Consider the following 12,903-nt stretch of genomic DNA (forward strand, 5'->3'; position numbering starts at 1 on the left):
TTCATAGACTGTATTAGAGATTATTTCTTGGAGCAATATGTTGTGGAACCAACCAGGGAGCAGGCTATTCTGGATTTGGTTTTGTGTAATGAAATGGGATTAATTAATGATCTTATAGTAAAGGATCCTTTAGGGACTTCGTTGATTGTGTAGGACCCCTCCTTCAGACTAAAAGTGGAAATCAGTACTTACTGACAATCATGGATGTGTCCACAGATTTCCAGAAGCAATACCTTTAAAGAAAATAACAGCAAAGGTGATTGCAGAGGAGTTAACCAAATTTTTTACAAGGTATGGATTACCAAAAGAAATACAGTCAGACCAGGGATCGAATTTCATGTCACAGCTGTTTAAAGAACTAATGAACAGCCTGGGAATAAAGCAATTTAGGTTGTCAGCCTATCACCCTGAATCACAAGGTGCCTTAGAAAGGTGGCATCAAACTTTAAAGACTATGATTAGAGCACACAGTCAATACTATCCACATTATTGGGATCGAGGGATTCCATTCTTGTTGTTTGTTATTAGGGACACCCCTAATGAGTCAACAGGGTTCAGTCTTTTTGAATTAATTTATGGTCATGAAGTGAGGGGACTCATTCAGGAGAAATTAATGAAGCAGAGTTCTGAAACAAATCTTCTGGATTATGTGATGGAATTTAGAGAGAAATTAAGTAAAGTGTGTGAATTAGCTAGAAAACATTTAAAGATATCTCAACAAGTGATGAAGGCAAAGGCAGACAAGAGGACAAAGGCTTGTAGTTTGTGGCTGGGGAAAAAGTGTTAGTATTGTTGCTAGTATCAGATGAACTGTTGAAGGCAAGGTTTAGTGGACCTTACCAGATCGAAAAGAGACTGAAGTAAACTAAGTATCCCAGATAGAAGGAAAAGACAACGAATGTGCCATGTAAATCAGCTCAAAAAATACTTCGACAGAGAGAATATACATTAGGAGGTACTGGTAGTTGTAGGTAAAGAAACGGAGGTAGGAATTAAGGCTTCTGAAATTGATTTCCACTGATTAAATTGAACATGAGTAAGTGCTTAAAAATCTAGATGTGATATTGGGTTACCTTCCAGAAAATAGTCGGAGTTATTTAAAGAGCTATTGAAGTCACACAAAACAATTTGTGGAAATAAACTGGGGAAAACAGATTTAGCTCTACATAATGTTGATGTGGGGAATTCAGAGTCAATAAGGCAACACCCATATAGATTAAATCCAGTAAAATTAACTCAAGTGCGGAAAGAAATTGAATTCATGCTTCAAAATGATATCATAGAGCCCAGTTACAGTATTTGGAGTTCACTTATGCAATGGTGCCAAAACCGGAAGGATCACAAAGACTGAGTATTGATTACCGAAAAGTGAATGCAGTGACAAAAACAGATTCATATCCTATTCCATGACTGAAGGATTGAATAGACAGTCAATATCACAAAAATTGACTTGCTGTGAGGATATTGGCAAGTCCCCTGATTGGAAAGGGCAAAAGAGATATTAGCTTTTGTGATGCCGGATGGTCTACATCAGTGAAAAGTAATGCCTTTTGGTATGAAAAATGCGCCAGCAATATTTCAGGGACTAACAAAGTGACGAAGGACTGAGCAATTGTGCTGTTTATATTGATGAGTTAATATTCAGTCAAATGTGGGAGGAATATTTACAACATTTAAAGGAACTGTTTGATTGACTGCAGGAAGCCAATTTGGTTGTGAATTTGGCTAAAAGTGAATTTGCGAAAGCGCAAGTTACATATTTAGGCCATACTGTTCAACATGGTCAGGTGGCCCCACGAGACGCAAAAGTAAAAGCTATTGTGGAATTCCCATGCCTGAAACAAGACGGGAAGGTTTGCGATTTCTAGACATGATTGGATTTTATCGGAAACTCATGCCAAACTTCAGCACTGTGGTTGCTCTGCTGACTGAATTATTAAAAAAGAACAGAAAATTCTAATAGCCACAGGAGTGTCAGAATGCATTTGCCAGCTTGAAAGCTACACTAACAATGGCACCTGTTCTATCAGCAGCTGATTATACAAAGCAGTCTAAGTTGGCTATTTTTGCCAGTGATGTCGGTATTGATGCTGTATTGCTACAAGAAGATGAACCAGGAATTGAGAAAATGGTAGGATATTTCTGACGGAAGTTGAATGCACATCAGAAGTAGTATTCAATTATAGAGAAAAAGACGTTAAGTTGGTGTTAGCTTTGCAGCATTTTGAAATGTATGTTGCAAACAATTCTTCAGAGCCAGTTATATATACTGACCACAATCCTTTGAAGTTTCTGGAAAAGTTTCAGAACAGAAACGCAAGACTGTTTTGGTGGAGTTTATTATTGCAACTCTTCAATTTACAAATGATACATGTGGCTGGATGAGAAAGTTTTATTGCAGATGTGTTGTCAAGAGTTTAAAATTCAAAAGAAGTTGGATATTGGCAAATGGAGAATGGACTGGAATGAACTCTATTTTTGCAAAAGACTTGTGTATATATTTTCATGGTTAATCCATGTACACTATAATGTAAAAATTTTGTTTGTATAGTTAAATGGAGTAAGGAATAAGAAATAGGCTGAAAAATGCGAATAGATTTTTAAAAAATATTTTGGTGTATATTCTGTAAAGAAGGCTGGGTTTGTGTGTGTGTGATTTAATGAAGCTGGGAACAGTTTGATAGGAGTCAAGTTGTCTCGGGGTTTGGAAACATGAAAAGAATAGAGGTGTTAAGTTGACGTACAAGATTAGATCTAACATTTGCATTTTTAGATAAGTTGATAGGTTGTTTGAATATCAAAGGGGACACAGAGATAATGAGGAAAATGTTTGCATTTTGCAGGAGTTCATAGGTAAACAAGTAGTGGGAATATGATACTTTATTGATCCAAAAGCAAAGACAAGATGGAAACATGAAAAATCTTATGTTTGGATGGGTTTGAGTTTCAAAGGGATGTGAGAACAATAGGACTGAGATGAAAGGGAAAAATGTATATTAGAGTTACTGTGGATAGCTGGGTTTTAGTTGTTGAGCTACAGATGGCTGGAGATAGCTGGAGCTGTTTGAGCTGCTGCGATAGCTGGAGCTCTGTACTAGGCGAAGATGCAGTTTGAATCACCCATCCATTGAAGCCAGAAAAGTCTTGGGCTGCAGCAAGCAGTTTTATTCTGAAGTGGATTCCACCACAGAGTGGAAGCGGCTAAAGGTCATGTGGTACACCTTTATTGAAGCTACTGCATTTTGCCTTGAGTAATATTACTGGATTTCATATCTATAAAGGAGTGTTTTCTGGAAAGTGGTTACTTGTGGGTTTGACCAAGTAGAGCATTTTTGGGGGAATGTTTTGTAAGACTAATCTTAATTGTGTAACTGTAATCTTGTGTGCTTAAGTTTTATTTTACTTCTTGTTAATAAAACTTTTACTTCTAATTTTTAAAAAAACCCAAAAGTGTTACTGGACCTCTTACTGCTGAGATCTGTCGTCTTCTCGTTATCAGAATACAAAAAAAATGTTGTAGCCTGTAAGCCAAGTTTCCCTCTGGGATTTGGTTTGCGCAGCAGTTAATGCCAGCTGTGGTCATAGTACTGAGGAACACGTTTCACCTGTATCACTGACTATTTTAACACCCATTTCCTTTTCTGGTACAGTCTTTTCTAAAGACTCCTTAAGCGGTCCTATTACTGACACTGTTGATGGGATTTTCCGACCCTGGCGTGGCAGGTCCTGCCATGGAGGACGCAGTGAGCCAGCCAAAGATCCATTGACTTCGGTGGGACCAGACGATCCCGCCAGCGAGAGGGGCTGGAAAATCCCGCCCTGCTTTATTGTTCAGCTTCCAACAATTTGCTTTAACATGCCCCGTCTTGTGGAATGAAAACACACTAGTTTCTTGACATCCCTTTTATTTCTACTCTATTATTTTCATTGACTGGAACAGCTTAAACCATGTAGTTTTCTTTATCCAGTTTATGCTGTTTAATTTCTTTCTCTCTCAGGAGTTCAAGCTCAAGCTTTCACCTTCCTATTTCTTTTGCTCTTTTTTTCTTATTTCTCCCTTGCTAACTTCTCTGGAGTTCAAGTTAAAGCTTTTTCATTTCTTTTTCTATCTCAAGCTACTTCATCTGCAACCAAATTTTAATTAACTCAACTGAATTGCTATCTGGATTAACTTTTTCTTCTTCCTAGATGCTATGCCTCAAACATAACCTCAGTTATGCCTGCTTTTTTAGCCCCTGCTTTTAACTCTAACTTTTCTGCTAATGCGATTAACCTAGCCATGGTTAATTGATGCAAACCACTCAGGGATAAACCTTCTCTCTCCAGAGAAGTTGTAGGAATTGACAAAGCCATTCTGCTTTTCAATCAGTTTAGTAAAATTCACTGGAGAAATCCTATCAGCCTTAACTTCAGCAAGTTGCAGCACACATATTTGTCTTGGATTCAAAATCCTGCAAGAGCCCCCCATTTATGTTATGGTCCTTGGCCACAGACCCAAGCTGTTGGTGAGAACCGGTTAGGGACCAATAAGGTTTTGTTTACAGTAGAGAAGGGTTGCAATTTAAGCCACATGGTTAGGGAATAAAGCCACATGGTTCCACGGGCTTTGAAGAAACAAAAATAAATTTTACTATAAAAGGTCAAAAAGATAAAACAATTTGCAATATCTATCTTATACTCCAACCCTGAGGACAAGATGAGGTACATGTGAATTAACAGGAAAACTGTTTCAATCTCATCTCCCAAGATTCCGTTCCCCTGGATTCCCAAGTATACACTCCAGCACCAACTCGCAAGCTTCAGGTCTTCAGCTATGCTGAGCAGAACACTACTGCTCCAAAGTGGGACCATCGCCCCAACAGCACAGTCACCAACCTGCGGCTGCCTTCTTCATTTAAACTCTGCTCCCTGTAGCCCTTCTCCTGTTTGGGGCCTGTTTCTCTTCTCTTTTTAACTGAACTGGGACCTTTTCCAGTCTCTGCCCCCATTCTGGGACTCTTTTTGGACTGCTCCCTGTCCCCTGCCTGGGACACTTGCCAACGATGGTGCTCCACTCCCGGTCACCTGACCTGGGCTTTTCATGTCGTTTTTTCTTCTGCCTCAAAATGGATTTCCCATTGATCATTGAAAGATGATGGCACCATGATGCAGATCTCCATTGTCTCACTAGGGTGCCTGGCATGCACAGTGACAGAGTGATTACTTAAACTAATGACATGTTGTTGTTCTCCCTTAGATTTGCCAGCACACACTCAATCACAGGACACCAAAGAGCCACCCCTGACACCAGAGGACCACCAGGCTTCACGTGCACCTGTGTCACACTGCTCCCAGAACCAGGCACCAGCGCAGATACCAGCACTTCGGTGGGCGTTAAATCCTCGGCTAGAATGTCGGAGCACCACTGTAAGGGCACTTCACACTTGCTTGAGGAGCAGGCGGAGGCAGAGAGTGCCCAGGGCACCAGCAGTCGGAGGACTGCTGGGGACCAGGACGATGCTGAGTCGAAGGCAGATGATGAGCCTCTGGAGTCATCCATTAGGCAGCAAATGCTGGATGTCCAGCAGGATGTGAGGGAGGATCTGGTGGAGATCCATGAGGGTATGCGTGCCATGGTCTCTGTTGTGGAGGAGTCCGTGCGGAGCATGAGCACTGCGTTGACCTTCATGGCCGAGTGCACTGCCTTCTCCATTGAGAGAGTGGCGACTCTCATGGAGAGGCAGCTCCAGGAACAGAATCAGGGGTTCCTGGGGTTGTGCTTGGACCTGCAAGCCCTCACACAGGCAATGACCTCAGGTGGCCAGTGCCATTGTCGGAGATGGATGAGTCACCCAGTATCCCAGCTAGGTGCTTGTCTATCAATGGCGAGCAGGGAGGTCCATGAGATATCACTTCCCCCTGGAACCCCTTCCCGCCCGCTTAGACCCTCCTCCTTCCTGTCTCCCTCAGACACCCTTACTTCTTCCGCCACCCTTAGTCCTTCCCCCACTCCCGGCTCTTTCCTCCAGCCTTACCTCTTCCTCCAGCCTCACTTCTTCCTCCAGCCTACTCCTTCCCCCTTCCTGGCTCCCTCAGACACCCTCACTTCTTCCTCCAGCTTTACTCCTTCCCCCAGCTTTACTCCTTCCCCCTTCCTGACTCCTTCCTCCACCCTTACTTGTTCCTCCACCCTTACTTGTTCCTCCACCTTTACGCCCTCCTCCCACTGCACTCCCTCTCCTCTCAGCACTCCTTGCTCCCCCCCTGGACTCTCTCTCCTCTCCGCACTACTTCCTCCCTCTGTACTTCTTCCCTTACACCTTCCACCCTCCCCCTTACACCTACCTCTCCAGTTGCCATCTTCTCCCCCGTTACCCCCTTCTCCCGCCATTCTCCCTCCTCCCCAACCTCACCCGCCGACACCTTCATTCTTCCCTTCCAACCTTTCCCACCCTGACACTTTCATCCCCCTCCCCCAACCTCGCCCCCCCCGGCACCTTCATTCCCCCCCTCCCAACCTCACCCCACCTTGACACCTCTTCCTCTCCCAGTCGATCCTAGACCACCTTCTCCTACCCCCACGACCATCATCCGCTTTGAGCATCAACAGTGACTTTCCAACTTCCGTGAGCTGCTTCGCAGCAGAGCCATATCCATGAAAATCCACCCAGCATGACTTGGACGTTCCTCCAGGATCCCATTGCTGTCGGGCTTCAGCATCTTCTGCTCCTTGGATGTCCACGGTGTGATCAAGGTTCTGGACAATCCAGCAGGGGGTGAATGAGTCCGGTGGGCTGGCCTTATAATGATATGTATTACAATGAGGTTCCCGACGTTCGATGGTGGGGAACGTGGCCCACCATTGATGGGCGGTGTGCACAATTGCTTCTCGCCCTATTGTTCACTCATGCCACCGAACACGCCTGATGCCAGTGGGCACAGAAAATCCTGGTCGCTATTTACATATTATGACTAATTTTTGTTTGCATTGAGGTAAGAAACAGACTGAAAAGAGTTTCTGACAGGGTGGAACTTCCACTTGCCCCTCTGGATCTGCCTAGTCCTGACTTAAGTTGAAGTTAATTCCATAAAAACAAGCTTGCTCCCAGCAGGGCTCCCACCCCTAAGATGGAACCCACAAGTATGGTGGTGAGAAGACCCTGCATTGCTGAAGTGGGGACTTAGCTAGAATCCCAGAAGATGTAATGAAGGATTTAAAGGAATAGAAGCATCTTTAAGTTCAGATCAAGGCTCCCACAAAGATCTTTAATATGGCAGCCTTGGGAAATGGCGGTGTGTTGAGCGAGCAAGAGAGAAATTCACTGGACCTCAAAGCTGTCCCCCCATCTCTACTATTATTTGCAAGTCACAAGTAGAGAATGAACAATCAGCAATGGTCCTGTCTGGGGTCGTCCTAGGCAAGGCAGTAAGGAAATGATAGGCTTCTGTGTCAAAGTTTCTTCACATTCTCCAGTGTTTACACCCAAATTTCAGGTGAGATCACAGAATTCGCACACTTATCCTGTGGTAATAATTCTTGGTATTGGAGCCTCAACAATCAATATCAGGAGGAACCTTGGCTGATAAACATTTCACAAACATAGTTGTTCTGATGTCAATTGTGGCTCCCCTGTTGCCACCTAGACAAAGATCATTTATCTAAACACAGAATTGTGGCTCAGTTACTTCCCAGATAAATTTGCTAACTCACTTGAGGAACCATATATTGAAATACCAACAAACCATGTACAAGTTCAGAATAAGCATATGATACAAGATTAAGTTGTTTAACAGAATGATCACAGACAGAAAAAATAATGTTCAATTAAGGCAAGAAGAAATACAAGAGCTTAAAAATTGTTCTGCAGCTGGTTTGGGCAGGGAAATCATGATTTGCGATTGCCCACATCTGGTCCGATTAAGGCAGGCAGCAAACAGACTTTGTGCTGCCTCATCATTTCCATGATTGCAACATGCAGCTGAGTGTGACCCATGCTGCTGGTTGGCTGACTGGAGATCAAACTGCAGGTGAGGCTAACACATGTTCCAGCTTGCCCCCAACCCTTGAAGGTAGTCTGCCCCTCTTGAAGGGGAGTTGCACTAGCTGAAAGGAAGCTGCTGCTGACTGTCAGTACTGCAATTGGCCTGAAGAAGAAATAAAACAAGTGGAAAACCAGGGCTCCCAGATTCACAAAAGCAGTGCTGGAGACATTTGTGATAGAGTTCAATAGGAGGAGGAGGGACCTTGGGGGCTGCAGGGATGGAGTTCTTCGAGGAATACTGTCCAAAGAGGTTGGGAGCAGGTTACAAAGGAGTTCAATGCAAGAGTCTGTCCCTGAGGACATAAAAGCCAGGTCGGAATGACTTCAGATAACAAAATGACTTCATGTGGATGGTCAAGGTCAGTGAATCTACACATCTACGCAAGTGGCAGTTCTAGGGTGTCTGAAAGAATAACATCGAAACAGCGGCTGAGGGGGGCTGCAGTGCGATGTTGATTAGATGGGATGGAAAGCAAGCATTCATTAGCAGCTTGCACTCCATGCCAGATAGCAGGATGGGGATAAGGTGGGAGTTGAGAAGGGCAAAAGACAGAAACATACCATCATCCTGTCATCCAGTGATGGCAGCTGGCCCTATGATGTGTGGCACCATCTTCATATAGGGCTCAGGGAATGCTGGTGTGCCTGTCCCCACCACTTCTGCTCTATTCCCTTCAATTACGTGGGACATTGTCTGCAAGAGAGGGGTAAGAATATCAGTGATTGTGTTACACTCTGTGTGGGTGATGTCCCTGCCATAGCTAAATAGCCGAAGGTATGTGCAGGTGTTGAGAGGTGTGTGAGAGTCTGACAGCAGTAATAGGTGTGTGAGGATAAGAAGAGTATCTGCATATTAAGTTTGATTCCTGAGTGTCAGGACTGGTGTTGGTTGAATGATGGGAATGTGGTGCATTGAGCAGCATGAGCTGGAGTAGGAGATGTCATGTAAAGATGTATTCACTAACCTTGACCATCCACTTGAGGTCATTAAACTGCTTGTGGCATTGTTGCCAGATAGTCAGGTCCAGACTCCTGCAATTGATCTCCCTTGTCACCTGCTTCCAATCCCTGCTGAGGGCGGTCCTTGAGGGCTCCTGACCCAATATTGGCCTCCCATAACTTTGGTGTCTCTCCTCTTGCGCATCTCCACCACTAAAGCCTCCAGCACTGTATCCATCACTCTAAGTCTCCTCTCTGCCCTTGTGCTCCAGTTTCCTAGTTTAGAATTGTAGCAATGGTATTCCCGCCTGTATTTCAGTGCAGCTTCCCTTTAAGAGGATCAAACTGCCTTTAAGAATGGAAGGCTAACTACATTACATGCTATTAACACAAAACTGAGCACAGGGGCAGCCATCAGCATGCAGAGGTAGCCAGCAGTGTAGAAGACACTCAGCCCAGTGCTTCTATCGTGTATATTAGGCGGCAACACCAAATTACTTGCTGCCTTCTTTGACCAGAACTGACAAGTCGCGAATCACAGCTCATGCCTGAAAAAATGGGCAAATCAATTTTTAGCTCAATGAAAAATGTCCAAAATGGATTAATAGCTTTTCATAGAAACTGTTTCTGAAGAGCAGCAACAGCTGTTTTTAAAGACATTTTGGGGGAGTGGAGAGGTGGGGAGTAATTTATGACCATGTATTGTTTGAGAACTTCACTCACTACATGTGTATATCAGAACCAACCCTCTATCTTCAGACATGTTAGCACTGAATGCAGTTTGCCACTGTCAGGGCATACATGGAAATTGCATCTGGAGCTCGTGTAACTGGGAAAGCAGATACAATAATTTCATCTTTTCTTACTACTTATAGCAATGCTGCAACATTATTTGTTCATTGCCCTTAAGCGGAGGATTTAAAAATGAGCCTGCTTAAGACTGAGTGCCTGAAATATCACCCGCCCAATATGAGGTCGGACATCCAACATTGGCTCCAGAAATTGTATTTTTTGCACCTGTTTCTCCCCAGAATTCAGATGCACCAAGAAAACATTTTCTGGTCCAGGCATCCTGAACCTGTGTGTCTTAAATGACATGGGGACTGAAGTTAATGAAACTAACATTTTTGTACACTTGGTAAATTTGGGAGAGATTTTGTGACTTCAAGTGGCAAAAGTGTCAATCATTAATGGCAAGAGTCAAATCTCAAAACTAGGGGCCAATATTTTTAATATTTGTCCTAGCGAAAGTCTTTGAAATGATCTTGAGGAATATAATGAATGAATGCTTGGAACGCATATCTTGTTAGAGTTTCGGTGCAGATTCAGTAAACGGAGGTCATGTTTAACTAACCCATTGGAGTCTTTGAAGATACACAAGCATGGTTAACTGGGTGGCAGGGTGGGATAATAGGGAGGTGCTTAAATGGTGTGTAGCTTTATTTTCAGAAACACTTGATGTGGTTTTACACCGGCAAATAATGGTCAGGTTAAGAATGGCAGGTTTACATTTCATATCCTTATCGCGTTTCACAGGAACATTTCAAGCACTTCAGATAGATTTGAGCCCAGTCATTACTTGTAGGTAAGATTGACAACTGTTTCTCACAAAGTTAGATGCCAGAAAATTTAATGAGATGTTTTTGTAGCATTGGTAAAGAAAAGAATATTGGCTCGGATATCAAGAGAACTCTGTTTTTCTTCAAGTTGTATCATAGGATCTCTAACACCCATTTTAGATAGCAGAACAGATTTGATCTGAGCTGAAGAAGGAAAGTTCTGACAATTCAGCAGGCCGTCAGTATTAGTCTCAAATATTAACCTATGTTATCTGGTTATGCCTGGGAATAGGGCTTATACTCACAAACTTCTGACTCAGAGCTGAAACACAAGATAACCCCAAACCTATGTTCTCAGGAACCTTGCGTTTTCTTTTAAATTTTGATATTACTTGGATGAGGGATTATAAGAAAAATCTCCTAATTTGTGTGTGATCCAACAATAGGGTGCAAGCACCAAATAGATTATAGAAAAGAAAGAACTTGCGTTTAAATAAAACAATGGGTGTTGATTTTGACTTTAGGAGCACACTGGATATCCACCCATTCAGTCCGAGGAGGCCCCCATGATTTTGAGATGCTGACCTCATCTAAATCTGGCAGGTGAGTTGCATTCTGACGCAGTTCACTGAATTGAAGTGTCATAATCAGGGTGGTCCTCAGGAAAGTATGTTGCAGAGGGGTTAGTCACAAATGGAGGGTACAAGTCCCAAAGTGGCAATAGTTCAGCTTATTTTTATGGGTCCTGGAGGAACAAGAATTATTAAAAATAATTTGACAATTACCTTTGACAGGCTTCTCCAATTCCATCACCTATAAAATTGCTGCACTGTGTAGGTTTTGACAAATTCTAATTAGAAATGGTAATTGGGGTACCATTTAAATCATTGGATCCTGATTTCAATAATAAATGCTGCCTATTACCTGAAACAGGCAAGTGCTTTAGACACCTAACAGTAGGCCCTTTTCAAATAGAACTGGCTGTTTTGCCAGCGTTAACAGAGTTGTAAGACTATCAACCAATTATGGGGAGCTGGTGGTGTGGTGGTCACTAGACTAGCAATCCAGAGACCTAGGGTAATGCTCTGGGGACCTGGGTTTGAATCCTACCATGGCAGATGCTGATTACCATGTACTGTGCCACCCTGTGGAATTGCAGCAAGACATCCCTGTTCCTGTACTCGAATCCTCTGGCTATGAAGGCCAACATACCATTTGCCTTCTTTACCGCCTGCTGCACCTGCATGCGACTGGTGTACAAGGACACCCAGGTCTCATTGCACATTCCCCTCTCTCAATTTATAGCCATTCAGATAATAATCGGCCTTCCTGTTTTTGCTACCAAAATGGATAACCTCATATTTATCCACATTATACTGTATCTGCCATGCATTTGCCCACTCACTCAGCTTGTCCAAATCACACTGAAGCATCTCTGCATCCTCCTCTCAGCTCACCCTACCACCCAGCTTTGTGTCATCTGCAAATCTGGAGATATTACATTTAATTCCCTCATCTAAATCATTAATATATATTGTGAACAACTGGGGTCTCAGCACCGATCCCAGCAGTACCCCACTAGTCACTGCCTGCCATTCCAAAAAAGACCCGTTTATTTCTACTTTTTGCTTCCTGTCTGCCAACCAGTTTTCTATCCATCTCAATACCCTAATCCCATGCGCTTTAATTTTACACACCAATCTCTTATGTGGGACTTTGTCGAAAGCCTTCTGAACGTCCAAATAAACCACCCTCCATCGTGTTGTGTGACATTAGTACTGTGCTAAATGGAATGGATTTCAAACAGATCCAGCAACTCAAGACTGGGCATCCATGAGGCACTGCAACCATCAGCAGCAGCAGAATTGTACTCTACCACAATCTGTAACGTTATGACCCGGCATATCCCCCACTGTACCATTACCACCAAGCCAGGGGATCAACCTTGATTCAAAGAAGAGTGCAGGAGGGCATGCCAGAAGCAGTACCAGGCATACCTAAAAATGAGGCGTACCCTGGTGAAGCTACAACAAGGACTACTTGCATGCCAAACAGCATAAGCAGCAACCGATAGACAGAGCTAAGCAATTCCACAACCAACAGATCAGATCTAAGCTCTGAAATCCTGCCACATCCAGTCGTGAATGGTGGTGGACAGTTGAACAACTCACTCCACAAATATCCCCATCCTCAATGATGGAGGAGCCGAGCATATCAGTGCGAGAGATAAGACAGAAGCATTTGCAACATTCTTCAGCCAGAAGTGCTGAGTGGCTGATCCATCTCGGCCTCCTCCGGAAGTCCCCAGCATCATAGATGTCAGTCTCAGCTGAAGGCACTAGATACTGCAAAGGCTATGGGCCCTGACAATATTCTGGCAATAG

The sequence above is a fragment of the Cetorhinus maximus genome, chromosome 3 (assembly GCF_964194155.1).
Source record: "Cetorhinus maximus chromosome 3, sCetMax3.hap1.1, whole genome shotgun sequence".
Classification (NCBI taxonomy): domain Eukaryota; kingdom Metazoa; phylum Chordata; class Chondrichthyes; order Lamniformes; family Cetorhinidae; genus Cetorhinus; species Cetorhinus maximus.